This window comes from Triturus cristatus, chromosome 10 (assembly GCF_964204655.1).
Source record: "Triturus cristatus chromosome 10, aTriCri1.1, whole genome shotgun sequence".
Classification (NCBI taxonomy): Eukaryota; Metazoa; Chordata; class Amphibia; order Caudata; family Salamandridae; genus Triturus; species Triturus cristatus.
Genome location: NC_140593.1, coordinates 741,807,252 through 741,833,877, shown reverse-complemented (window position 1 = coordinate 741,833,877; position 26,626 = coordinate 741,807,252).

Sequence of the window (26,626 nt, the reverse complement as noted above, 5' to 3'; positions counted from 1 at the left end):
GACTGTCTTGTAACATGAACTCCTTTAGCTACATTAGTCTTTGCTGCTCTATATCTACCTTCTACCTGCTCTAACAATTTCTTTCCGATGTCAGTAAGAACACAGGTCAAGTTATACCTATGTGGATAAGCAGTATCTAACGTTTTTAACGGGGCAAAATTTACTAACAGTTTCTGCAACCTGAGCATAGGAATGAAGGTTCAAATGTTTGGGCAGCGGGAGTTCCAAAAAGCCAAAATCATATTTAGAGTAGTAATGCTGAAAATTACCCTGACCATAGAAAATACTCAACAGTAAGCTACATGTAATGATGTATGTCAAAGGTATGTGATGGTATGTAATACCCTCAGCCACTGAAGAAGGTAACTGCATACAAACATGACTATCCCTTCCTTCCATTGTATTATTGTACTCAAAGCAAATTAGTGTAAGCATCTAATGTGTCATCTCCTCTAGATCAGTCAATATGTAAATTCTGCTCTTCTAATTAATGTAACCCTCCACCTACTTTGTGTGATAGTTTCTGTGCAGACGTATGTTTCTTTCTTTAACCTTTGTCAAATTCAAACTTAATGCTACAATAAGCACTGTTAAGCCTAACACTAAAATTATTAATATCATTTTTATAATGTACCTACGTCTATCACTAGTATTATTCATTTCAATACTATTTAGATTCAGACCAAATGGGTAGAGAAATAGCAGCAACAGAATCTCCTCTGTCGGTCTCCACCTGTGAAATTACAAAGCAGTCTTTATTTGTGCTCACTTTATTTACAAAATATATACAATCTTCATGATGCTTCCCTAGCCCTACTCCATGTTCTTCTAAATGTCAACCCTAATTTTTTCTTCTTCCACTCGGACCTAGGTATTCTTTTTTTAAGCACTCAACAAAGTTCATTCATTATCTCTAATAATGTGAGGACCAAGTTCATTAAAAAGCATCTCCAAGATCATTATTCTCAGTCCATCAACAAGCACTTGAGACTCTTCTGGATTCAGACAGTGAAATTCAGTCTCCATCAGAACTAGTCGGGTAAGGAAGTGCAAAATGTAAAGAGATAGTTCAAATCAAGTTCCGAAAGTTTTAGAAGAATTTCCACTATTATTCCAGAACTTCCAGAAGTCACTCTAGTTGTCATTAGTAGCGAGATACGTCCATTCAGGAGAAGAGTACCTCCGACAAGGCACCCTCGATGTTTTAGATCTTTTGAGATTTGATCCTTCCCTTTCATCTCCACTCAGCTCTGATTCACCAGGTGCCTCTGATATGGGTGCAAGAGCTCTTTCAGAGGATAACTTTAACATTCTCCTCTCGTTACACTTTGGCCACTTCCATCCACCACCACTCGTGATCCCTCAGCACTAGTTCCTTCTTTGGGGTCAGAATCTGTTTCATTCATAGCACCAGCTTCTTCGAGTTCAGCTTCAGATTCGTTGAGACCCCTCTCAGATCGTTCAAGTGCTGTATCAGGCTATGTCTGGCACCCAAATAGGAAGACCCCCACACTTCACAGCAGTCGTAGTGACCGAGATCACCTGATATGGACCCTGCCAACAAGGCTCAAAACAGTTCTTTCTCACATGTTTCTTCACCACTACCCAGTCACAGGGACTAAGGTTGTGGCACTGCTCCCGAGCTGGAGGTGTTGTCGCCGCTTCAACCAGGTGAGACACAGAATGAACCACATCAGGCAATCCTTTACAGTAATCGAGCACCAAGGGGCATATTATCAAGGACGGCGTTAAACATTATCGCCGGTTTAGTGTCAGAAAACTGCAGCTAAAGCGGCGATAAGGGGCTTGATAATATGCCCTTGAGAATTCCAATAGAAGTCCATGTTCTGGTGTGAACATGGGCTTCTATTGGAATTCTCCAGGGCATATTATCAAGCCCATTAACGGCGCTTGAAATCGGCGATAATTTTAACGCTGTCCTTGATAATATGCCCCCAAATCGTCTGTGATGTTGTTTCCCAACTTATCCCGTACCCTTACAATCTTGTGTGTCCTTATATCGGACCATTCAGTATATCTTGGTACTCTGAGAGCCTTGGTCATGGAAATAGTCATATTTATAGTGCCACAGTATACACAATACAAGAACAAGGTTTAAATTCTAATTCCATAGAGCAAAATTACAAATAACACATTAGAGAAACCATAAGCCAGCCAATGAGTGCATGTAGGTCGGCCTTTGGGGGAATACCTAACAGGATAGTGGAACAATGGTATGTGGGTGTCAAGTCAGGGGGAGGGGCATTGTACGTGAGCAAATTATAGTTATTCAAGGGGTGGATGCCACTGGGGTCCCTGCTATTCGTCCTGGCAGTGAGATGTGCATCCCATGCCCAGAGCAACTCCATCCACAGCTCTGCCACTGGGCGGCGTTTGAGTCCTTGAGCATCTTCCCTCTTTCAAGCCCTCTCCTCTGCCCTGGCCCATCTCTCTACATCTTTCTCCCATGCTACAGCTGTGAGATTCACCCTCAACATCCACTTGAGAGATATGCGTCGTCTTACTAGTATCAATGCTAGGTCTATGAATCTGGTGCTAACCTTACGTGCTTTAGGTCTAGGGAAGAGGCCAAGCTGACAAACTTCTGCCGTGCATTTGAGGGAGCGCTCTTGAACCCAACTAATCTTATTGATGACCGCCTCCCCGTAGTTCCTCAGCCCTGGGCACTCCCATGTCATATGTGAAAATCCCTCTTCAGATGTCCCGTATTTAATGCGGGTCCTGGGTTCTCCTCCATACATAACCCAGAGTCAGTGAAGGTCAAGCATGTCATATGTAAATAATTGAATTGGATATACTTGAAACTGGTGTTCCTAGAGATACGCTTAGGGCTTTCAACAATTCTATTTTACTCTGCGTCTGTCAGGTCTCTGTCTAACAGTGATATCCATGTGTCTCTTATTCCTGTTAGTGGTCCTGTGACCATCTCTAATTGCGCCTTGTAGAGCCATTTCACAAGATGTTGTGCTGAGCCCAGCATCACCAACGACTGTAGAACAGTATGGGTGTCCGGTTCTCACTCACTCCCAGGACATAGGGTTTTAAAAGCACTGACTACAGCATGATATGTTAGAAACTGGCCAGGTGGCAGTCCACACTGTTCTACAAAGTTGTTAATGGTAGAAGCTCTCCCAGTCTCCAATTGTCAGTAGCTCCTCTGTCGTCCAGTCAGCTAATTGGGCACCTGTAAAAGGGGAGGGAGGATCTCCATGGGGCAGACCCACCAGTGGCAAGTCCCGGGCATAGAGAGGCGTCCCTTGTGTGTGCCCTACACATCTCCTCCAGCACTGTAGAGCTATATGTAACAATACCCCAGGGGTGGATGTGTTAACTTTTGGGCTAATTAGCTTCGCAAATAGTAGTCCCTGATACATGGTCTTTCCAATGGGGCCCACTAAGTCCAGGTCCTTGCCGTCCACCCAGTGAGCCAGCCACTGAAGCCGGGCTGCTAAATAATACAATTCAAAATCTGATGCCCCCAACCCCCCTTCTCTGGAACTCTCCGCAGGAACGTCAAGGAGACCCTGTGCCGCCCACCATCACAGATCAGATCCCGGAGCAAAGAATCCAGTTCCCTAAACCAGTAAACCAGGAGCATGGCAACATTGATTGGAAGGTTCATAAAGTAATATAGAAGTCTAGGGAGTATAATCATTTTGGAGCGAGAGAGATGCAAGCCATTACTGATAGTTAGTTTTAAGAGATCTAATCACTGGACCCAAATTACCATCCCTAAGATTGTCAAGAGCATGGAATACTTGTATGCCTAAATATCTAAAAGATCGAGGTGACCACTCCATACCCGTCGGTACATTTACCAGCTGTGTCGCATCTACTATGAGGGGGAACAGGTGTGTCTTGAAGCGTGGAAAACCTCTCCAGCAACTCAATAGCATTCTCCATGCTCGTGTGTTCATTTCTCAAGTACAGCAACAAGTCGTCAGATATAAATATATAATAAGCTCTCTTCCTCTCTTCCTCCCACAGCCATCCCATGTTCTGTTTCACTAAGCCGAAAATACACCGCCAGGGGTTCAATAGCCAAGGCAAATAATAGGGAGACAATGGGCTCCCTGTCCAGTGCTGCAGTGGACCCCATATGCCACCGAGACCACCCCTCCAGTATTGACCCTCGCCGTTGGATTCGTATTTAGCAGGCGTACCCAGCGGGCACAGCCCTCACCCAAACCCATGCAGCTCATGACCAGGTCTAAAAAAATCTCATCTTAGAGAATCAAATGCTTTCTTCAAATCATTGGACATGATCAAGGCCTTCGGATATTGGGGGGCATCTGAATGATGGAGAAAGTGGAAAAGCCTATGTAAGTTCCCCAAGGTAGATCTAGTAGGAATAAAGCCGTTCTTGTCTTCATGTGTAAGCTTCCGCATATCTGGGAATAGCCTCGTCGCTAATATTTTTCTCCAAATTTTAAAATCTGTGATTAGCATGGATGGGGGCCTGTAGCCCGATGGACCAATAGTGGTGGACTTAGATTAAGGAAGAGGGACCACTAGTGCCTCTCTGGATGACGCCAGTAAAAATCCCAGGGGTAGGGACTCAGCAAATACAGTTTCAAGTTTAGGGATCAGTGTTGGCACAAACTCCGAATAAAACTCTATCGGCAGTCCGTCTGGGCCGGGCGTCTTCCCTCTAAACATCTCTTTGATGGCTTGTTGGATCTCCAGTGGCTTCACAGGCCCTCTGAGGTCCCTCTGAAGTTCAGGATCTAGGCTATGTTTTGGTAGGGAGGTAAGGAAATCTTCCACCATCTCTGGTGGGACATACTCGAGCTGAGCATACAACGTTTTTTAATAGCTATGGTAGGCTACATTTATAGCCCTTAGTGCCAACAGCAGTATCCCCTCACTGCTAAGTATCTGCATTATGGGTGAGCCTCTTGTTTCCGGGCATACCACCCATGCTAGGTGCCTACCCCCTTCTTCATGTATCCGCTCTTGATATTCTTGCATGTCAACTCGGCGAAGCCATTCTAAAAGATCATTGTACTTGTCTCTCACCTCAAGGTGCTCTGCTCTTATAGTCTCATCTGTGCCCAGTCTGTTGCCCCGGTCATGTAGACGCTGTTCTAAGGTCGTAAGTTCCCTTTTAAGTTCCCTCTTCACTCCCACCGTTAGACCCATGCATTGCCCGTATCCCCGCTTTAAAGGAATCCCACTTAATGAGGGAGTCTCTGGCCGTACCCTGATTGATCCTAAAGTAATTTGAAACTGCAGTCTGGAGTGTATCTTTGAAACATGCACCTTCCAATAGTTGTGGGTGGAAGCACCATAAGGGGATCACTGGAGGCTCTGTGGTCAAACTAAGAGTGAGCAGTAATGGTTTGTGGTCAGATAGCATATGACCCAAGTATTCCTTGTGTGTGACTCCGGGGTAAACTCTGCAGGAATACATAAAAATGTCTAGTCTTGAGTGTAAGTCTTAGGGCTGCGAGTAGTAAGAGTAATCTCGGTCCTTAGCGTGTTGTACCCAGTGCACAGCCTATTCACAGAAACCCTTAGATGTTCTTTCCACAGCTGTCCCACGTAAAGGGGAGTGGACCTATTCAGAGTGATGTATGCTACACAATTAAAATCCCCTTTAAGAACCAGATCATCCGCCACCAGGGAAGACAAGGGTACCGTTAGGGTCTGGAGAAAAGATAGTTGATCTTGGTTGGGAGCATAAACACTACCCAAGGTGACCACCCTCTCCAACAAACTGCCCTTGACTAGTATGTAACGGCCTTCCAGATAAAAAAAAAGGAAGACCTCGAAGGGCATCCCTGCTGTTATCCACAACAGTGTGCCCCGGGATTAAGCAGAATGAGAGCTGGCAAATATATGGCCCCGCCACCTGCGGTGTAATCGGAAAACCTCCTCCTTAGTGAGGTGGGTCTCCTGCAGCATGACCACTTGGTCGCCCCAGTGGCACAGATAGCAGTGAATACCATGCTGCTTAGAAGTCGAACCCATGTCCTGGACATTCCAGGTCAGCACCTTTATTACAGGGCGTATATTCGCCATGCTGTTAGGCTAAGGCCCCCCTCCCATACTCCTGCTTTAATCTTTTCTCTCGGATTCCATGGTTTCCCTGTTGCCGGCCAAGTCTCTCTCGGGTGACTAACCAAATAAACAAACTCCCCAACCATAAATTCCTGCATTACTGAGCAGTCCAGGTACGGCTGGCCGTCCAAACATGTGTGGGGAAGAAAATATTAATGAGGGAAAGTCCTCTACTGAGTTTCAATGGGGGCAATCCAGAGGGTAGCTGGTGACCCAATCTGAATAAAAGGCTCTAGTGTGCAGCCAGCAGGAGTTTTGTTAGACAATATCATTAACTGATTGCGGAGTGATTATTAGTAAATTCTTTCCTTCCAAGGATGAGTTGCCAGAATCAGAAGTCGTTGAGCGGCGCTCCAAGGATTCATCACCAGTGTCCAGAGTTCTCTGTGAGGTCACTGTAGCTGCAGCACCGCTTTCCATTCTGTCTGCGATGTAGAGGGACCCTGCAAGGCAGGTCTCCATGTGGGCCTTGTGAATCGTCTCCAAGACTTACGTCGGGAATTCCCGGGTTTCGCCCGCAGTCTCATTGAAGGTACCCCTGTTTTGTATGATTCCATCCAAGCCCACACTGCTTATGGGGTCTCACAGAAGGATTTTTTGTCATCAAGCATTATGCAGAGTCGGGCCGGGAACATCAGGGAGTATTGAATGCCTCCTGCTCGGAGTGCCTTCTGTGCGTCCCTGAAGGAGGCTCACTGTTGTTGTACTTTTGCTGTGAAGTCTGGTAGAATTAGTTACCTTGCTGTTGTTGCGCTCATAAGGATCGTGAGTACGAGCCCTCTGCAAAATAATGTCCCGGTCCCTATAATGCAGCAGCTTAGCTATTACCAGTCTGGGCGGCCTCGCCGGTGCCTAAGGTTGTGTTGGTACTTGATGCGGCCTCTCCAGAGTGAAAAACTTAGTTAGATGGTCTGCCACCACCTCAGAGGAAATCCATTGTTCCATAAAAGTCACCATATCTGACCCTTTGATTCCCTCTGGCAGGCCCACCAGACAAATATTATTATGGCGGTTCTGCCCTTCTGCATTCTCTGCTCTCTTTTCAAAGGTGAGCACCCTTGCTGCGAGATCTTCAACTCTGTGAGTAGTCACTTTCTGATCCGGAAGGAGGTCTGTTGGACCTGTCAGCCCTAGGGTGGTCTCCCCATTTATTTTTGATCGTGCCTCATTTTTTCCACCCTCATTTTGATGTTGGACTTAGGTCTCCGGGCGCCTTTTCATTGCCAATCAGTGTTAAGGCGCAGGTGCTCCCTTCTCCCAAGATGGCTGCCACAGGCCCCTGCTACTGCAGAGTGGTCTTTCATAGTAGCACCCTAGCTGCCAGGAGCTGGCTGGAACCCGACAACAATGTTGCGACACCAGCCCGCCTTTTTTGTCCCATAGGTAGAATGGGGAAGCTCCTGGAATGTGCTGGAACCTTCTAGAAGGGAGGTGTGGTTTTACTTTTGCCGCCATGGCTAGAGGTCACCTGACCTAGGGATACATAAGTGAGAGGGGGAACTTTTTCTAGTCAGTTGGCCAGTGGGGTAAAGCAGAGCTGGAGAATCCACACAGGAGTGTAGGCGGTAGGGCCTAGCCAGGGACTTATGCCTCTGAGAGTGACAGGATTTAGGTGCTGCCTCTTAAGTGAGTGAGGGATCCTGTGAAACCCACTGATCTTGCCCAGCAGTAGGAGGACCCAGGGAACCTCTGCCCAGCCTGCTCACCCCCTACCCCCCTGTAACAGAACCCCTAAGGGCGCCAGATACATCTGCGCCATCAAGACTTTCAAGAGCAACTGACTGCCAGAACTGAATGCTGAGACTGTGTGTCCAGAATGAACCTTGAAACTACCTACCTAACCGATTGTGGTATCGCTGAGGATCAACCAGGTCTTAGCGCTGTGACCCCTGCGCTCCCTGACCTGGCCTGGGATCCCCGGCAGCGTGCTCCGTTAAGCGCGGAGCCCCCAGCTTAATTTGAGCCCCCCCTGTGGCATGGAGGCTGAAGCGCGCTCACCGCTGCAGCCCGGAGGCCGGAAGAGTGCCCCTCATCGTCGCGAGGCCCGAGGAGAAGCCCGGGGCCCCGTCGCTGCCGTCGCAGCTGTGGTGAAGGTGTGTGAGGCCGTGGCCGGCCCCCGTCGCAACAGGATCGCATGAGGACTTCGGAGCCGGTGTGGACGCCTTCCCGACGTTGAGCAAGGTAAGCCCGGAGGCTTGGGACTGACCCCGGTGCGCCCCCTACAGGCTGGGAGCCACACCGCGCCCTGAGCCCGGGTTCCCTCTCCGTGGGAGTCCCCTGGTCACCACGACAGAGAGACCCCTCCGAGGGATTCGCCCCTTGTTCCCCACTGACTATTCCGGAACTTTGTGTCTCCCGAACTGCACCGGAGTACGAGAGGCTCGCTCCGTGCGACTCGTTGTGCTCCGTGAACTGCTCCGTTCTGAAGTATTCCTTGCTATTGATTACGAGTAGCGATATGTTCTAAATGCTCCATTCTGAAGTATTCCTTGCTATTGATTACGAGTGGCGATATGTTCTAAATGCTCCATTCTGAAGTATTCCTTGCTAGTGATTACGAGTAGCGATATGTTCTAAATGCTTCATTCTGAAGTATTCCTTGCTATTGATTACGAGTAGCGATATGTTCTAAATGCTCCGTTCTGAAGCATTCATGGTTACTGATTACGAGTAGCGCTATGTTCTAATGCTCTGCTCTGAAGGTGTTCGTCAGATTTGTCCCAAGGTAGCGGTAGGCCCGCGAGGTCTGCCCTGGGTCCCGGCACACCCCCAGGAGTAGCGCTACATTCCCCAATCCCTACCACGGGGAGTAAAATATACAAGGTACTGGTGAATATCATACTGGTGAATATCATGCTGGTGAATATCATACTGGTGAATATGGTGCTGGCGGATCAAACGCTGACATAAGTGAATTGCCATTATCATCTCCTTAACTGAATTTATATCCCATGAAGTGCATATATATGTTATGAATTGCCTTGTTATCCCATGAACTGCATTTATCTCGAACTGCTTGGATAAACTTGAGTTATTTGCATAAATCTCTACAGTGTGGCGTCCCTTATTGTGTGCGTTCCTTGCTTCAGTGGATGTGCGTGTTGTATGGTCGCTTTACACACAAGCCTTTGGGTGCCCAGCCGCTCGTGTCACGTTACCCCCTTAGGGCCTGGAGATCCCAGGTCTTACAAGGTCTTTCAGCGTCTGTTCTGTCTCGTTGACCCTGTCCAATAGCTTGTGGTGTTCTGCCCTCAGCAATCCCAGCCCCACTGACACTGCACCAATATCATATTGAAGAGTGGTCTTTGTGTCTGTGATAGCAGCTAGTACCCTGTCAATATGGGCTCCTATCGATGTCTCCTCTTCTTCTTCTTTTTCCCAGCTTCCATTTGGGGGTAGGGAGGTGTCCTCCAACTGTGGGGCACTCTGCCTAGGTCTGGTTTTCCCCATTCCCAATCCAACAGGGAACCGAGAAGACAAATGTAGGCCATTGGCGACAATCTCGCAGTTTCAGAATACTATTCTGTTTCTGCCCTGAGGGTGACCCCCAACAATGTCCACTAGGCCCCACCCCTTATTTTCTTTTTTCTTTCTTTCTGGTACCAGGGGTCTGGTTTGCAGTACCGCTAGGCTACCAGTGCTCCAGGCAGGTACTCAAGCTACCATTCCTCATCTGTGGGAGGGAGTCTCCCAGTCTTCACTAGGGCAAAGTAGGGGGTCGTTCCCACTGCCCCAGCTCTCTGTTCACTTTAAGGGCAGCCACTCTGAGAGACCGATCCAAAGCCCTGGCCATCCATTCTGAACTCAACATTTTCGAGTGGGGCCAGCCAATCCCAGGAGAACCACACAGCTGAGCTGCAACACTCCATCGCTCTTCCCTGAGGGACCAGACTCACCATGCCTTTCCCCAGCTTGAGACCAGGTATCCTGCTCCTCTGTTCGGCAGGGGGCATGCCCTCAAGCAGGCCAGGCATGTCTTTTTCCATCAAAGTGGCCCCCGGGACTGCTCCGCCGCGGTCTTCACTCCAGACCCTGATAGGGGTCCCATGGCCTCCATTGAGGTTCTCTATTAGCCACTGACCTCCAAGCTCTCACCGGGGTGGCCCACACACCAGCCTCACCGTGGCTGCTCCTGGATCTCGGTTGCTCTGCCCTGCAGCTCCCGCTGAGATTGGTCCCGGCTCACCAGGGCAGCCTCCAGCCGTGGGCCAGGCACTCTGCCTCAGGAAGAAGTGTGCTTCAATCCCGGGTTGTAGGTCGTAGCCAGCCTGGAATGTCTCAGATTTCATGAGATGGTTGCGGCATCTTGTCCCCGGGCTGGAGGCACTCCATGGTCTATATCTACCATCTGGCATTCCCAGCCCCATGCGCCGGCAACAAGTGGCTCCACTGTGCCTTTTACTGCAGCCACCCTAGCAGTGGGGGCCACCGGGGACCAGGGCCGAGGGACGATGGATGGCCCAGCACGGAGCCTTAGAGCTACGTGTCTGCGATCTTTGGCTGTTGGCCACACTCCCAAATCATCTGTGATGTTTACAAACACATTTGCAGACACAGCAGGCAACCACATAGCTCTTTCCATAATTATCTAATGAAGCAACAGTCATTTTCTTCGATCTGGCAAACTGCGAAGACTCATCATCACCAGAGACCAAGCAGCAGGCTATTTCAGAGATGCCGAAGCACACATGTTAGCAAGTCTGGATTTAAAAGTGCAGTTGACTTTTTCTATGATACCTGAAGCTTCTGGCCAATAACTGCAATGTAATCTCTGCTCGACTTGTAACGCTGAACATAGCATTCTCAGGACCTCACTACTGAAATGAGTTCCCCTGTCTGATTCTAAAGAGGTTGGAAATCTGAGTCTTGGAATTAGTTCCTCAGTAACAGCTTAGCTACAGTTAGGCTGTCGCATCTCCTAGTCTGGTAGGATCCACCCAACGTGAACAAATGCATACCACTAATAGAATGTACCTCAATCCATTGCATACTGGCATCTCAACGAAATCCAGCTGCATTCTGTTGAAAGGACCTCCCGATCTCTCTATGTGACTCAGTGTAACAGAAGTTCGCTTTCCCACATTAATTTGCTGACAAATCACAGATCGGCAACACAATGCCTCAGCCATAGCTCGAAACATCGGGTTTAACCAAGTCTGTCTAAACAACCTCACTATGGCATCCCTTCCTACATGCATTGACCCATGATAGTACTTCATCATTGGTGGCAACAAACTATTAGGCAGTACTGGTCTTCCATCGCCTGAAACCCAAATCTTATCCTCTAGTTTTACACATCTGCCTCTAACCCAACCTTGCTGTTCCTCCTCAGTAACTTCCTCCTGCAACCTCTTCACTTCCCCACATGTGTCAGCAATTGTCATCAAATGGCAGCAATTGATTTAATCTGTTACCTCATTTGTGTATTCACCATTCAAAGTGCAAACGTTTAGTGCACAGTAATGTGCAACTTCATCGACATAGCAATTCCCAATTGTCACAAAATTGTTTGCTTTACAATGGGCAGAGCACTTAACCACTACAACTTGTGCTGGCATCTGCATGGCCCTAAAAGTATTCTCATGTTTTTTCCATCGCAGATTGGGGACCCTGATGAGATCATAAATCCCCTTTGAGACCATAACTGTCCGAAGTCGTGAACCGTTGCAAACCCATACTGAATATCGATGAATATTGCCACTTTTAGCTGGTCTGAAAAGCAGCATGCTCTGGTAAGGGAGAATACTCCAGAAGCAAGGCAGCTTCAACACTCCCATAATAGTACAGACAGCATAAGCAGCCCTCAGGTCTCCCTCGTTGTCCCTGAGACAAGAGCCATCCACAAACAGGATGTAATCAGATTCAAGCAATGGCTTATCAGAAATTTTGGTACAGGGTACTCAGTTCGCTAGCGCTGGGACGCCTCAGGGTAGCCATCGCTCTTTATAAAAACTCTATTCATTCATTCAGGGCTTGGTGCATAGTTCAGTGACATTGAGACAGTCATGCTCCATTCTGATCTCATCCGCATCACAAGCAGATAAAGGGAGCAAAGTAGCAGGGTTCAGAACCGAACATCTTTTCAAGGTAATGTTCTCAGCTTCTAAAATAGTCTGCTCATACCTTGGGAGCCTACAATTGGTTAAGTGCTGAGTAGGAGTTTGAGTAATTAATATCTCAACTGAATAAGATATGTAGACAGTCAATGGGTGACCCATTACAATGGTGACACATGTTGCAGCAACAGATGTGAGACATCCGGGCAACGCTGATTTTACTAGATCCAGAGGAGCTGAGAAATAGGCAACTGGTATATGGTCACTTCCATGATTTTGTGTCAATACTGAGAGTGCACAACCTTCTTGTTTGCTCCAAAAGAGAGAAAACGCTTTGTTATAATCTGGCATTACTAATACAGGAGCGCGACAAAGGGTTTCCCTCCAGGAATGAGTTCAAACAATGATTGTCCCAGGGCACTGGATCAATCTCATCTTTGTGTGACAGCCTATGTAGAGGCTTGGCCATTAGGAAAAAGTTGGGTATCTACTAGCGACAGTAGCCCACCATTCCCAGATATATCCTGACTTCTTTCTGCATGTGAGGCAGATTCATTGGTATGATCTCTGAGATTCTTTATTGTGACACCCTACTCACACCTTTCACAATGTGATTTCCTAAGTAGAGGACTTCTTTTATACTGTACCGCAACTTGCTTGGAGACACATTATGTCAATTCTCAGCCAAATGGTTCAGTAGGGCAATTGTATCCGTTTTACAGGCATCACGAGTGTTCGAAGCAATCAAAAGGTCATCTCTACTGGACCAGGACAGAATTACAGGGCATGACCAGAGACTCCAGATTCGAGATCTGGTTGAAAATGGAAGGACTCTCCGTATACCCTTGTGGGACACAGAACCACGATAAAACACGATTCCTCAGCCAGAAAGCGAACAAGAATTGGCTTTCCTCATGGAGGGGAATGGAAAAGAAGGTCTGACAAAGGTCAAGGAGCAGTGAACCATTCAGCCTCACATGGAATCTGAAACAACATCACAGATGGATTTGGTACCACGGGACAACAAGGTACCACTATGTTATTGATTTTCCATCGACCCTGCACTATTTAGTACTTACCACTCGGCTTCTGGAAGCCCATACTGGGTGAGCTACATGAACTCCCCAGGAGCTCTTTCATAATGCCTTGCTCAATCATAGTCTCAATCACAGGTGTAATTCCAGCAACAATCTCAGACGTTAGGCTATACTGTGGTGTTCTCTGGTATTCTGCATTTGGCTTAACTTGGATACGAACCGGCTCAACCCCTCGGATGAGTCTGATGTCCTTTTCAGAAAAATCCAAAACTAGGTCTCTCTCTGTATCTCTGATATCCAACGGTAAGTCTTACACTGTCAACATGGGGAACAGTGAGACGCACAAGTTCTAGCTTGCCAGTTTAAAGGCAATATCCTCACGTTTGTCTGAAGCTCAATATCCTTTGGTGTACAATAGATGGTGCAATTTAACTTGCACTGCAAATCACAGTTACACAGGACTAGAATTGCACACCACAAATTAATGGTTATCATCAAATGTCCCGATCTTCACGGGCACTTTTTCAGTAAGGGGGTATGACAATTATTTATTTGAAACTCCTGCAACTTGGATTGTTTTTCCCAAGAGGGGTAGGTTTGGAACCTCTGCTGTTCTCACAGTAGAGCGGGTAGCACCAGTGTCAATCAGGAAAGTGACATTGTGGCCATCTACATCAGCATCAATGTCTGGTCCACTCTGGTCTACCTCTAAGACTGCGCCAACCGTACAGTCTTCCTCCCCCATCAGCCAACGTCATAAGGATTGATCTGAGCTGTACTCATTAGATGCGTCAAATACAGAAACCTCTTGGTATGGGGCATCATGATGGAACATATTCTGATTTCCATTCAGGTCTGTGTTCTGATCAAATCGGGTACTATTTACAGCTTAGTGTGGTATCCGGGGCTGTGGTACTTGCATCATAGGACCTTGGGAACCAACCGAATTTTGGAATCTCGATCTGGGTACATCATGGAATAGCATAACATTAGCCTGGGGTTGATTAAGCCCTCCATTCTGTTCTTGATTTGCAGAATTAAAGCAATATTTGTGCTTACAATGCCCAACTTTTTACAATAATGACATGGGTTTGACTTCTTTAAAGTGGCAATATCAACTCTCCAGTGTTGGGATCTCTCCCCTTTCCTTGTCCCTGAAATCCTCTACATTGTTGCATCACAGTCCCAGACTGGTAGACTCCTTCCATTGGGGCAGTAGTCCCTACATAAGGCTGTCCCTGACTCCTTTGAGCAGCCTTCATCTGTGTTATCATCAATTTCTCCTTCCACTTTGTGTGCTTCATCTCAATTTCGTCACAACACTACTTTGCAGAACGCAGAATTTAATCAGCAGACTTATTCTGCCAAAAAATCAAATGTTGTTGTAACATCGTACTAATTTCAGGTCTCAGCCCAGTCACAAATCGGAGCACAAACTGTCCCATATCCTTGAGTTCTAGGGTGTCCATTCCACTATACTGTTTGAAAGCCTGCAACAACCTTTCATAAAATACAGAAATCCTCTTCTTAGGTTCTTGAGTCATCATGTCAATCTTTACCCAAAAAAACACTGCGGTGGCACTTTAGCTTTCAATCAAGTAATCACCTGCTCGTACTTCTTCATCACTACAGGTGATGGACCATGTTTCACTGGATCACTCTCAGGCTCACCTTTGCCCGTTCTATAGCTATTTTACATCCTGACCACAAATCAATGGGGACTACAATCTCAAACAACATATCAAAATCAATTGATAACACCTTCTACATTTTCACAAATCGATCAACCTGGTTTGTACCACTTTGCAGTCTTTTCTCTCAGCCTCAGAAAATCATTGGTAAACACCGCAAGATCACCTCTACTCCAAGGTACTTGCACATAGCCTTCACTAAATACTTAAGAGGAGAGCCTTAACACCCTTTCCCATTTTCCCAAAAGATGGAGGTTCTCCTGTTGTTCTTTTAGAACCCTTTCTTTTTGCCCATCTTTCTTCCCATTTGTCTAAATCCTTAAAGACCTACGTTGTACACTATTCTAATTAGAAAAACAGCTATCGGCGGTTGATCAGGGTCAAATATCATAGGACCAGATGTCACAATTACATTGTTGAGCCTCGCTACTGGCAGACTTTCGCAAGGCAGCGGAGCATGATTCACACTATCTGGGAAAGTATGCAGTGGCCCGACGGTACGGGGAGGGGGAAAGGCCGGGGCACACCCTGGCACAACTGCTACAGCCCCTTAGGGGCCAGTCTTACATAACAGCTCTCAAGCGTCTGGAGGGCACCTACATCTCTGACACTCTCGGCATCCAAGAAGAATTACTTACCTATTATACCGATTTGTACATGTCACAGTAAGCGAGGCATCGGACAATAGCCGTTACCTAGATGATCTGGCCATTGTATCGTTCAGCTCCGTATATTAACAATTCCTCGGGGAGCCCTTTCCAGAGGATGAAATAATCCGGGCAATAGAAGCCATGGATGGGACAAAAGCACCTGGCCTTGACGGGTCTTGGGGCTGCTTTTACAAGGCGTATAAGCATCTACACACCCCGTATCTTTTAGAGATTATCAGGAGGTGATGGAGAAAGGTATCTCCCACCCACTGTCCGGAAAGCAGTGATAATACTGCTCCCAAACCTGGAAAGGACCCATTGCAATGCGGTTCCTACAGATCGCTCTCCTTGTTAAATTTCAACAATAAGATCTTGGCCAAAATGCTAGCTACTAAGCTATATCTGCTACTAGACCAGATAATATCCCCCAGTTCATTCTGGGTTTGTCCTGCCAAGATCCACAAGCCTGAACGTGGGCATGCTCTTTGCGGTCCTCCACAGAATTTCACCCACAGTCCCGGCTGCCACGGCATTGTTGGATGTTAAATAAACTTTCATCTTGCTGGAATGGCCATTTCTCCAGGCCACGCTGTGCAGAATGGGGCTTCTGCTGGGATTCACTGCCCTCATAAAAGGATCATACACAAAGTCCACAGCACGCATTCGCTTAAATGGAATACTGACGTCTTCTTTCTCTCTTAAGCGGGGGATGCAGCAGGGATGCCCTCTGTCTTTCCGACTGTTCATAATAATGTTGGATCCCCTGGTACACCACTTGCAGGAGGGGCACTTCCACAGTGGTCTGCAGTTTAAAACTGGCCTGCTCCTAATTACACTTTACGCGGACAGCATTATTCTCTACGTGCCGCACCCAAGAGTGAACCTAGCCCCATACTGAGAGAAATGATCAGATATGGAGCTTTGTCCGGGTTGCACATAATCTGGGGCAAAACTGAGATCTTTACTCTGTCATCGGCCCCATGTAGCACTGATACTGAATTCCCACTAGTTGGTGGGAAGACTCTGTCAAATATTTGGGCCAGTGCTGGACACCCTGACTGTCCGTATCGAACGTTGGCTGAAACTTCTCTTAACTATGGCAGGCCGCATAGCTAATGTTAATATGGCAGCACTGCCCCAATTCCTGTACCTGTTTCATAACATTCCCATCCAATTGACCAATGCATTTTTTACAACGCTTCGCACATTGTTACTCCGCTTTATATGGGGTGGAAAACAACCAAGAATCAGCTAGGATACGTTGACTCCACCGTAGGAGGGTAGAGGCTTTGGGGGTCCGAACTTTCTACTTGGTAGCCCAGCGTAATTTCACAAGGCATTGGTATCACCCAGATGTTAGGATACCATGCGCCAGGCGAGGTGGACCTCACGGATCCCACCATGCTGGATGCGTTATTACATGCAGGGCTGCCACGCGACCCGCACTACATACGACCAGCTGGGCCTGGAGGGGACTGATCTGGTTAACGGTAGGCCACTTATTGTGCTCATCTGCTCCTTCTTTAGCTGCAAATACTTGGCTACCCATTACGCAGGAAGCCCTTGTCCGGTGCACCCTATCTAGGTACTCCTTGAACACTATTGGAGGCCTGTTCCCTGATGGGCAAATATTTTTGTGATCAGAGTATCCCCGTTTTCAAGACGCTCCCCTACTGGGCCAGGTTGGTTTGCAATGGCTGCAAGGGGAGCTTAGACCCCAGATTCCCAGCTACCCCCTGGAGCCAGATGACTTCCCACCTTTGACATTACTTATTACAGACACTCGTGGGGAACACCTGATATCCAAACTGTACAAATCGTGCGTGGCGCTGCTCCCTACCCGGGATCCAGGGGTCCGCACTGCATGGGAGTGGGACCTCGGCCACCCATTGACTGACTTTCAATGGCACCCCTGCTGTATGCAGACATGCCTGGTATCATTTAATCACCATCATAAACGACTGTACTTTAAGTTTCTATGAGGGGCATAAGCTACACCAACTAAAGTCCATCTGATGGACCCCTCCCGTCCCATACATGTCCAAAATGTAATTCACCATCCACCGACCGCTCACATGACATGTACCTGTGAAAAGGTGACCAAGTATTGGTGGACTGTATTTGTGGAACTGTCATGCATGACTCAAATCACATTCACACCCGCCCCATTACAGGCAATACTGAGATTTGAGCATGACGTCTCTAAAGCATTGCGCTGCTTCATAGCCATTGCACTCATGCTTGCTAAGATGGAAGTGGCCATATGCTGGGGGAGCAGGCCTCCACCGGTACAAAAAGCATGGCTCAACAGCTTAATACATTGAAATATGAATAGTGAACTCTACGCACATTTACAGCCACCAAATTCCAGACCGTGCAACATATGTGAGCCGCTGCGCACATATCTCCTTGCGCTTGAGGATTCAGTCAATTCATAACCTGAACAACAATGAATATTCGCCTGGCCCAGTATATTATTGTGGAAACATAGTGCACACTGACAAGCAACCCCACTCGAACTGAGGGGGACTGGTCTTCAACACAGTCTATAGGAATGCTCTCGCTGGTGCTTTAAAGTACAACTGCATGTAAATGGGGAAGGAATGCATTGACTACCCTGTGACTATTGATTGTTGAGCATCCAGGGTACCTTATTTGTTAAAATGGAAAATAAAGTTAAAAAAAAAAAAAGAATTGTCTTAGAAAGTCCTGTGTATAGTCCATATGTCTCTATAGAGCTCCACTACGTTGCAGGATGCTGTTCTTGCATCAGGATCCTCTACTGCTGAGGACCACAACATTTTGGAACAATGAAAAGGAGGAAGACCTTTTCAAATGTGCCTACTGCTCCCTGAAATACCCTAAGATTCAGTGTCCAACTGTGCAAATTTCACTTTTAGAAGGCAGGTAAAACAATGCTGTTATCCCTAGCTTATCCCAGCAGCTTCCTCCGCTTATGCTTAGCACAAAAAAAACAATTAGAACTGTACCACACTTTACAACAAGCATTGGCATAGCCAATAGGTCTCGCTTTTGGGACCTTATAAGTTTTTAGTTATGCAGCACAATATCCTTGGTGCAACAACATCAACCGTTGCATGGGTAAACACTTATAAGGTCCCAAAAGCGAGACCTATTGGCTATGCCAATGCTTGTTAATTATTGTTGTTCAGCCCTCGTCATCCTCGGATGCCAGTGTTCCGTTGACACAACTTGCTGCACGAATCTTTCAAACTGTAAATCTGTGATATGTTATGTGGTTATGTTATGCTGTGGCCATTTGTACAGCACACAGTCTGCCGTTAGTATCCTGGCCTGCTTGGTTACGATAGTAAGGGTCTGATTTGACTGGTGATGACGTGTTTCAGATAATGTCTTTGTCTCTGTCTCCCGGTTTGGTGGTAATTCCAAAGTCATTAACCTTTGGACCCATGATGTGGTGTTTGGGAGGACAGGTGAGAGTGCTTTACCTATCGCTAACCCACCTTCTCCGTCGGTTGTGTGGTCGTGTTGTTGCTGGGTATATGTCATGTCTGATATATATCAGATGATTGCAAAAGGAAATCGGTCACTGTCTTAGTGCTGAATCCCATCGCTGCCTGGTCACAAGATCACAATTGCATGGATTTATTAACTTTTTAGTTGCAGAATTTTCAAAGTGCCACTGTTGTCATCCACCTACTTCCGGACACATCGTTATGCAGACACTGCATACCAGTACTGATGCTGATGTGTTCCATGGTGACCCTGGTTCTTGCAGCTCACACTCGACCACCTGCCCCCCGCCTCCCCATATGAAGCTGATTGCAAGGAGGAGGAGCACAGAGGTGACAACCAAAGGATGTGGCCTAACTACCAGAGCTGTCGACTTGGACGATGGGGAAGCGGGTTCATTATCCTGTGATTCTGGGCAAATCACTTACTCCTCTCCGTACCAAATAACAAATGAATGTGTCCGTCTATAATGCAACAGATGCTCGTGTAAAGCACTGATACCGTCGGGTCAAGTTCGCGCTGTATAAAACTTCCCAAAAATAAAGAAGCTATTTTGTAGCAATCCGAATCTGAGATGGAAATCTTCGAACCGTAACAGAGGCAACATTAGAGAGGAGGAGAAATCCCTACAGTACTCTAGCAGCAGAACGGCGGCATAACATGGCTTCAAGTAGTGTATGCCTACAAGTTAACGCTGCATAGATAACGTAGAAAGGAAGAGCAGTGTGCACTAAAACAAGCAAACAGCCTGGAGGCATGTTCCCGGGACAGTACGCACCTGCAGATAAAACCGCTATTGCGCAACGTAAAGAAAAACATCCAAAATTCATGGCAAAATGCCCAAATAAGGCAAAAAGTAATATTTATGATCTAAAGGGTTCTTAGAGCGGCAGCCAATTAGGCTAAAGTTTTTTGGATCACTATTGTTAAAAACATTCCTAGGAGAAGCAATTATCTCTGAAGTGACATTATTTAACAAGACAGACAGTGAACACGTTACATTCCCCCATCAACCAAATCATGACCTATAAGTGACCTGTTTGAGCGAGAAGGGAGAGAGAAAATGTGGCGCCATCTCAAAATACACAAAAACAGTCAGAGGACACAAACCACCCCTTAGAAGAGACACAACACCTATGGATTTTGAGTGGGGGTGGGGGAAAGGGTTGGAGGGTTGGAGGTATGGAGGTGGCAGCATCAACTCAAATGTGCGAAGGGATTCAAGGAGGAAATAAAAAAGGAAGGGAGGGAAAGAAAGAAAACAAGGGTAAGAGGTATTAAGAGTAGAGTGGTAGAATGGAATAGCGAGAGGAAGGAAGAAAGGAAAGAAGGGAAGATGGAGGAAAGTGGTATGGAAGGAAGAAGAACGGAAAAAAGAAAAAAAGCCCACTTACATGAAACAAGATGCGCGGCCGGGAGACACGGTCTGTGGTGGGCTCTCTCTGTGGTGGGGGAGGGGCGAGCAAGACAGAGAGTTGGAGCGAGGCGCGCACGCTTGGGAGAGCGAGAGGAAAGCCAGAGGGCGCCTCTGCTCGTGCCTGTGCGCGTAACCGCACGCAGTATGCCACACAAAAAGCTGTGGTAGGCTTTTTCAAGCCCACTAACTAAATGTCTCGCCAGTGTAATGCATGCGCTGGCTCAGGCAAGACCTAAAAAGGGCATCATAACTGGACTTAGTTAGAGGCTGAGAAGTTAAGAAATTCAGAAGGAGAACCGAGCCAGATGTCTGGCTTACCCATAAGAGCCAAAGCACAAGCCAAGCCATCAAATGATTCAGCTTGTAAATGAATGAACACATCCCATGTCAACATCAGAAATACTCTTTCAAATTAAAAAATAGGTTATTTCTTGAACTCTTCTTCACTTTAGTACACTAGGGCATATCACTTCATTGACACCTGTTAAAAGTAAACGGTTTGAAACTATCCTTTCCCCCATATCCATGGCAGCTTGACTAAATGAAAATATGTCATTAGGTCGAGCCTATAGCAGCGCATGCACTACTTGCTCGACTTTTAGTAAGGGGCTTTTCAAAGTGCTACCCAAGCTTATCTTGGCCTGAAGCTTGCATGCACGCTCGCGTGCACGCGCTCAGCCGTCATCTGCCTTTCTTATCTCTTCCTCTGGGCCATTACTTTCACTTTTGCGGCCGCCAAACTCCTTCTGAAATGACTTCACCAGACGTTAAAAATGCTTTTCTTGAAAGTTCTGTGCTCAGTTTGGAAAGGTTGCCCAAGAATCGGCGGATGTTAACTCATTTTTCGGCCGCCAAACTCCTTCTGAAATGACTTCACCAGACGTTAAAGATGCTTTTCTTGAAAGTTCTGTGCTCAGTTTGGAAAGGTGGCCCAAGAATCCGCGGGCGTTAACTCATTTTTAATACAAAAGTAAGCACCATACTTTCAACTGAGTGCATGCCAACTGTGGAGCCCGCTGGAACCGACTTCATTAGCACATGATTGTGATTCCCACATCTGGCCTAACGTAGAGATGTGGCTTCACTGCTACTGCATAAACTGCATGGACAGTGTGCGTTTTATACACCACGGGAATAAGTCCATTAGAAGACAGACCACTGCTGGGATCATGTGAAATCGCCAAGTGCATAAAATTGCAACTTGGTGAACTTTTTTTAAACCTAAAAAGCTTCGGTTTAAGCAAGTATTTCTCGTGGCTGGAAACTGTGAGTGGCTTCTACGTGTAGGCAGTATGGAAGAGCCCACGCCAACTGGCTCTCTCCTGACCACTCCACCTGGCCCTCTGCTGCCCACTCTACCTGACCCTCTCCTGACCACTCCACCTGGCCCTCTGCTGCCCACTCCACCTGACCCTCTCCTGTCCACTCCACCTGGCCCTCTTCTGTCCACTCCACCTAACCCTCTCCTGCCCACTGCATCTAACCCTCTCCTACCCACTCTACCTCACCCTCTCCTGCCCACTCTACCTCACCCTCTTCTGCTCACTCTACCTTACCCTCTCCTGCCCATTCTACCTCACCCTCTCCTGCCCACTCTACCTCACCCTCTCCTGCTCACTCTACCTTGCCCTCTCCTGCTCACTGTACCTTACCCTCTTCTGCCCACTCTACCTCGCCCTCTCCTGCCCACTCGACCTGGCCCACTCCCGCCGACTGCACCTGGCCCTCTCCTGCCCACTCTACCTCACCCTCTCCTGCCCACTCTACCTCACCCTTTCCTGCCCACTCTACCTGTCCCTCTCCTGCCCACTGCAGCTGACCCTTTCCTCTCCACTCCACCTGACCCTCTCCTGTCCACTCTACCTCACCCTCTCCTGCCCACTCCACCTGACCCTCTCCTGTCCACTCCACCTGACCCTCTCTTGTCCACTCTACCTCACCCTCTCCTGCCCACTCCACTTGACCCTCTCCTCTCCTGTCCACTCCACCTCACCCTCTCCTGCCAACTCTACCTCACCCTTTCCTGCACACTCTACCTGACCCTCTCCTGCCCACTCCAGCTGGCCCTCTCCTGCCACTGCACCTGGCCCTCTCTTGGCCACTCTACCTCACCCTCTCCTGCCCACTCTACCTCACCCTTATCTGCCCACTCTACCTGTCCCTCTCCTGCCCACTGCAGCTGACCCTCTCCTGTCCACTCCACCTGACCCTCTCCTGTCCACTCTACCTCACCCTCTCCTGCCCACTCCACCTGACCCTCTCCTGTCCACTCTACCTGACCCTCTCCTGCCCACTCCACCTGGCCCTCTCCTGCCCACTGCACCTGGCCCTCTCCTGCCCACTCCACCTGACCCTCTCCTGGCCACTCTACCTCACACTCTCTGCCCACTCCACCTGGCCCTCTTCTGCCCACTCCACCTGACCCTCTCCTGCCCACTCCCGCTGACCCTCTCTTGCCCACGCTACCTCACCCTCTCCTGCCCATTCTACCTCACACTCTCCTGCCCACTCTACCTCACCCTCTCCTGCCAACTGCACCTGGCCCTCTCCTGCCCACTCCACCTGGCCCTCTCCTGCCCACTCCACCTGACCTTCTTCTGCCCACTCCACCTGACCCTCTCCTGCCCATTCCACCTGACCCTCTCCTGCCCACTCTACCTGGCCCTCTCCTGCCCACTCCACCTTGCCCTCTCCTGCCCACTACACCTGGCCATCTCCTGCCCACTCTACCTCACTGTTAGACCCGGCCTCGTAGCATGGCTCTTCCTGTCCTCGCACTACCTAACCTGGTACCTGGGACCCCAAGCACACGGCCCAGCCGATCCTTCCCACCAGAACACACACACGCGACCCGGGCCTCCCCGTCCATGGCCTCTCTCCTTTCGGCCACCCCGGGCACGCGTGCCCACTTCATGCACCAAGATGGCCGCCCGGCCCCAGCACAACCCGGGCCTAGAGGCGCCACTCCGGCTTGAGGACATCACGCTTGCAGGGGATGAGAGAGGGAGGAGCAGTTTCTATCGCACCTCTGAACTCCCCTGGGACGATGGGTTTCAATCGGCCCTCCGGCCTCCCTGAGGGCTGGCTCCACGCCTGCTGTGTGTCTGGGACTCCTCCCGACCCGGCCCTGAAAGGATCAAAAGACAATGGCAGGAAATCCCGACAAGCGACCCCCAGGTGACAAGACCCCTGCCTGCACAGACTCCGGACATCAAAGAGGGGTGGACCTATAACAAGGGGTGCTCTGGGACTGTCCGGCAGATTCGCCTTGGAACATCTGAGCCCTGCTGAGTGACTCGCGGCTCCCTGAAGATCGTAAGACCTCCGAACTTGTGCTTGAGCCCTGCTGAGTGACTCACGGCTCCCCGAAGATCGTAAGACCTCCGAACTTGTGCTTGAGCCCTGCTGAGTGACTCGCGGCTCCCTGAAGATCGTAAGACCTCCGAACTTGTGCTTGAGCCCTGCTGAGTGATTCGCGGCTCCCTGAAGATCGTAAGACCTCCGAACTTGTGCTTGAGCCTGCTGAGTGACTCGCGGGTCCCCCAGACTCTCTTTGGTCCCGCCGGACCCCACGACGACAAGCGTATCCCCCAGCTCAAGGATTGTGAGCTGTGCGCCGGGTACGCTCCTGCATTTGATCCGTATCTCCCCAAAGACTGTCCCGCTACCTCCTACCCCCGCCAAGACTCTATGAGCCCACGCTCTGCTTGTAAATATCTGCCTTGCTGATCATAAAGATCCTACCACTTCGATTTGATAAAGCTTGAATCCTAAGAAACCTCGGTGTGGTGTCTCTTTGCCGTATGGTGCCGAGTGTACGATCCTAGATACGAGATTCCTCCCCTGCGGAGTCTCCCGCCAGTGCCCGGCTACGATACTTTGAGGGTGGGTCTCAGGACAGTCAGGGCCCCCTCCGGGCCCCTCTGAGGTCGCCTTCTAACATTGGTGGCAAGCGACGGGATTCGGGCCCATAACCTAGAGATCGTAACGTGAACGACTGACGCACTAACGACAAAGATGGCAGAAGGAAGCGCCATGAGCCCCGCAGAAACCAACACCAACAGGGTGTTCCAGGTGGAACAACTAGAAGAATACACGCACAAAGAACTGAAGCAATTCTGCAAAGAACTTAAAATCGCTACCACCGGTCTCAACACCAAAGAAGATTTGCAGAAAGCACTGAAAGCTTGGGTGGATGCCGGGGCCTCCCGCCCAGAAGGCATGGGGGAGCGACACGACGAAGCAGAACCCACCCAAGGCGAAAGCAGCAGCAATCAGGTACGAGGCTTCGTGCCAGACGGGGGCCTTTCCCCGGAAGAACTCGCAGACAGAGAGAGAAGTCGCAATCACGAACTCGAGTTAGCCAAACTCAAAATCGAAGGCGAATTGAAATTAGCGGAAAAAAAGCTAGCAGTAGAACAAATGCGCGTACAAGGCGAATTGGAAGAGAAGAAGCTCCAACGGGAGCACGAAGGAAGGAAGCTCCAACTAGAGCACGAACGCAGCTTGAAGGAGATCGAGCTCAAAGCCAGAAACGAGGAAGGGAGGCCCCCGGGGAACCGAGAGGCGGCCTCCCCGGCAGAACAGAAGGTCCACATCCCCAAGGACGTGGTCAAAGAATATTATAAAAATGATGACATTCAACAATGGTTCAGGGCCTACGAGGTCGCCATGACCTCTCATCGGGTCCCGCAGAAGGACTGGGGGGCAGGGCTGTGGGGACGGTTTCTGAGCGAAGGAAGGGACACCCTGCTTGACCTACCCCTCTCCCTGCAGACCTCCTACAGCCACATGAAAGAGGCTCTCCTCACTAGGTACGGCCTCACCCCAGAGATGTACCGTCAGCGATTCCGGGACTGCAGGAAGATCCCGGGCACCACCTGGGTGGAGTATGTAAACTTTTTCAGTCGGGCCTTCGATGGGTGGATCAAGGGCAGCAAGGTCACCACCCTCGAGGAACTCACCGACCTCATGTTGTGGGAACACCTGGCGGCGAACTGCTTTGTGGAACTACGCCAGCATCTGCTCGACAGCAAACTCACCGATCCCCGGAAGCTGGCTGTGGAAGCAGACCGCTGGACCAACACCCGGGTCCCCCGGAGCATTGTAGGAGAATACCCCCGAGCCAGTCAGGGACCACCCCGCCAGAGAGGGGGAGGGAACCAGGGAGGGCAGAGAGAGTCCCAGTCGAGTCCCCCGAAGGCCCAACCTCCACCTTTTCCGGCGCCCCCCCACCAGTCTCCGGACCCCCTGGGAGACGGGGGCACCAGGTAACCATTACTTGTTTCCGTTGTCAGAGGCCCGGGCACTACGCCAATGACCCGGAGTGCCCCATGGCCCCCCAGGTCCCCCCTGCTGCAAACCCTGCTAGACAGATAGCCAACGTAGCCCTGGGGGAGGAGGTTGAGGACACCGGGGAGTGGGAACCCGCAGCTATGGCCCTAGTATCCCTGGGAGATAGAGAGATGGTCCCTGGTAGCCTCCTGCCCTCCAACACGAAGAAGTACGGGCAGCTCGTCAAGATCAATGGCCACCAAATAGAAGCCCTGCGAGACACCGGGGCCAGCATCACCGGTGTCCTCAGGCACTTAGTCCCCGAGGAGCAGATCCTACCCAACGTCTTTTGCCCCGTAATTTCCGCAGATAGTAGAGAGAGTATGTGTCAGGTAGCCCTGGTGCCGTTTGAGTGGGGAGGGGTGATAGGTAAACTGAGGGTTGCCGTAAGAACCTCCCAGCCGGTCGACTGCCTCTTAGGGAACGACCTGGAGAGTTCTCCCTGGAAGTACGTCGAGCGCAAGGCCCACCTAGGGATGATGGGACTCCCCGAGTGGGTGTGCGCCACCACCCGGACCCCCTGACCGAGGGAGTTAGAGCAGTCCCCGCCGAGGGTCCTCCCGTCCCCCCATCGGGAGGGTCAGTCGCCAGCGACGAACCCTCACCGTCCGACACCACCCCGGTCCCCGAGTTAGGCGATCTGGCCGAATTGGCCCCGTGGCGCCACGAGGGCGGGCCCACCCGGGAGGAGTTCTGCCGGGAGCAAGCCACCTGTCCTTCCCTGGTCGGACTGCGGCACCAGGCCGAGGGCCAAGCCACAGGCGACCAAACCGGAACGCACCGAGTTTATTGGGAGAATAACCTCTTGTACAGTGAGCACAAGTCGCTGGAGCTAGGATCCGGCCGGGTGCTGGTGCTACCC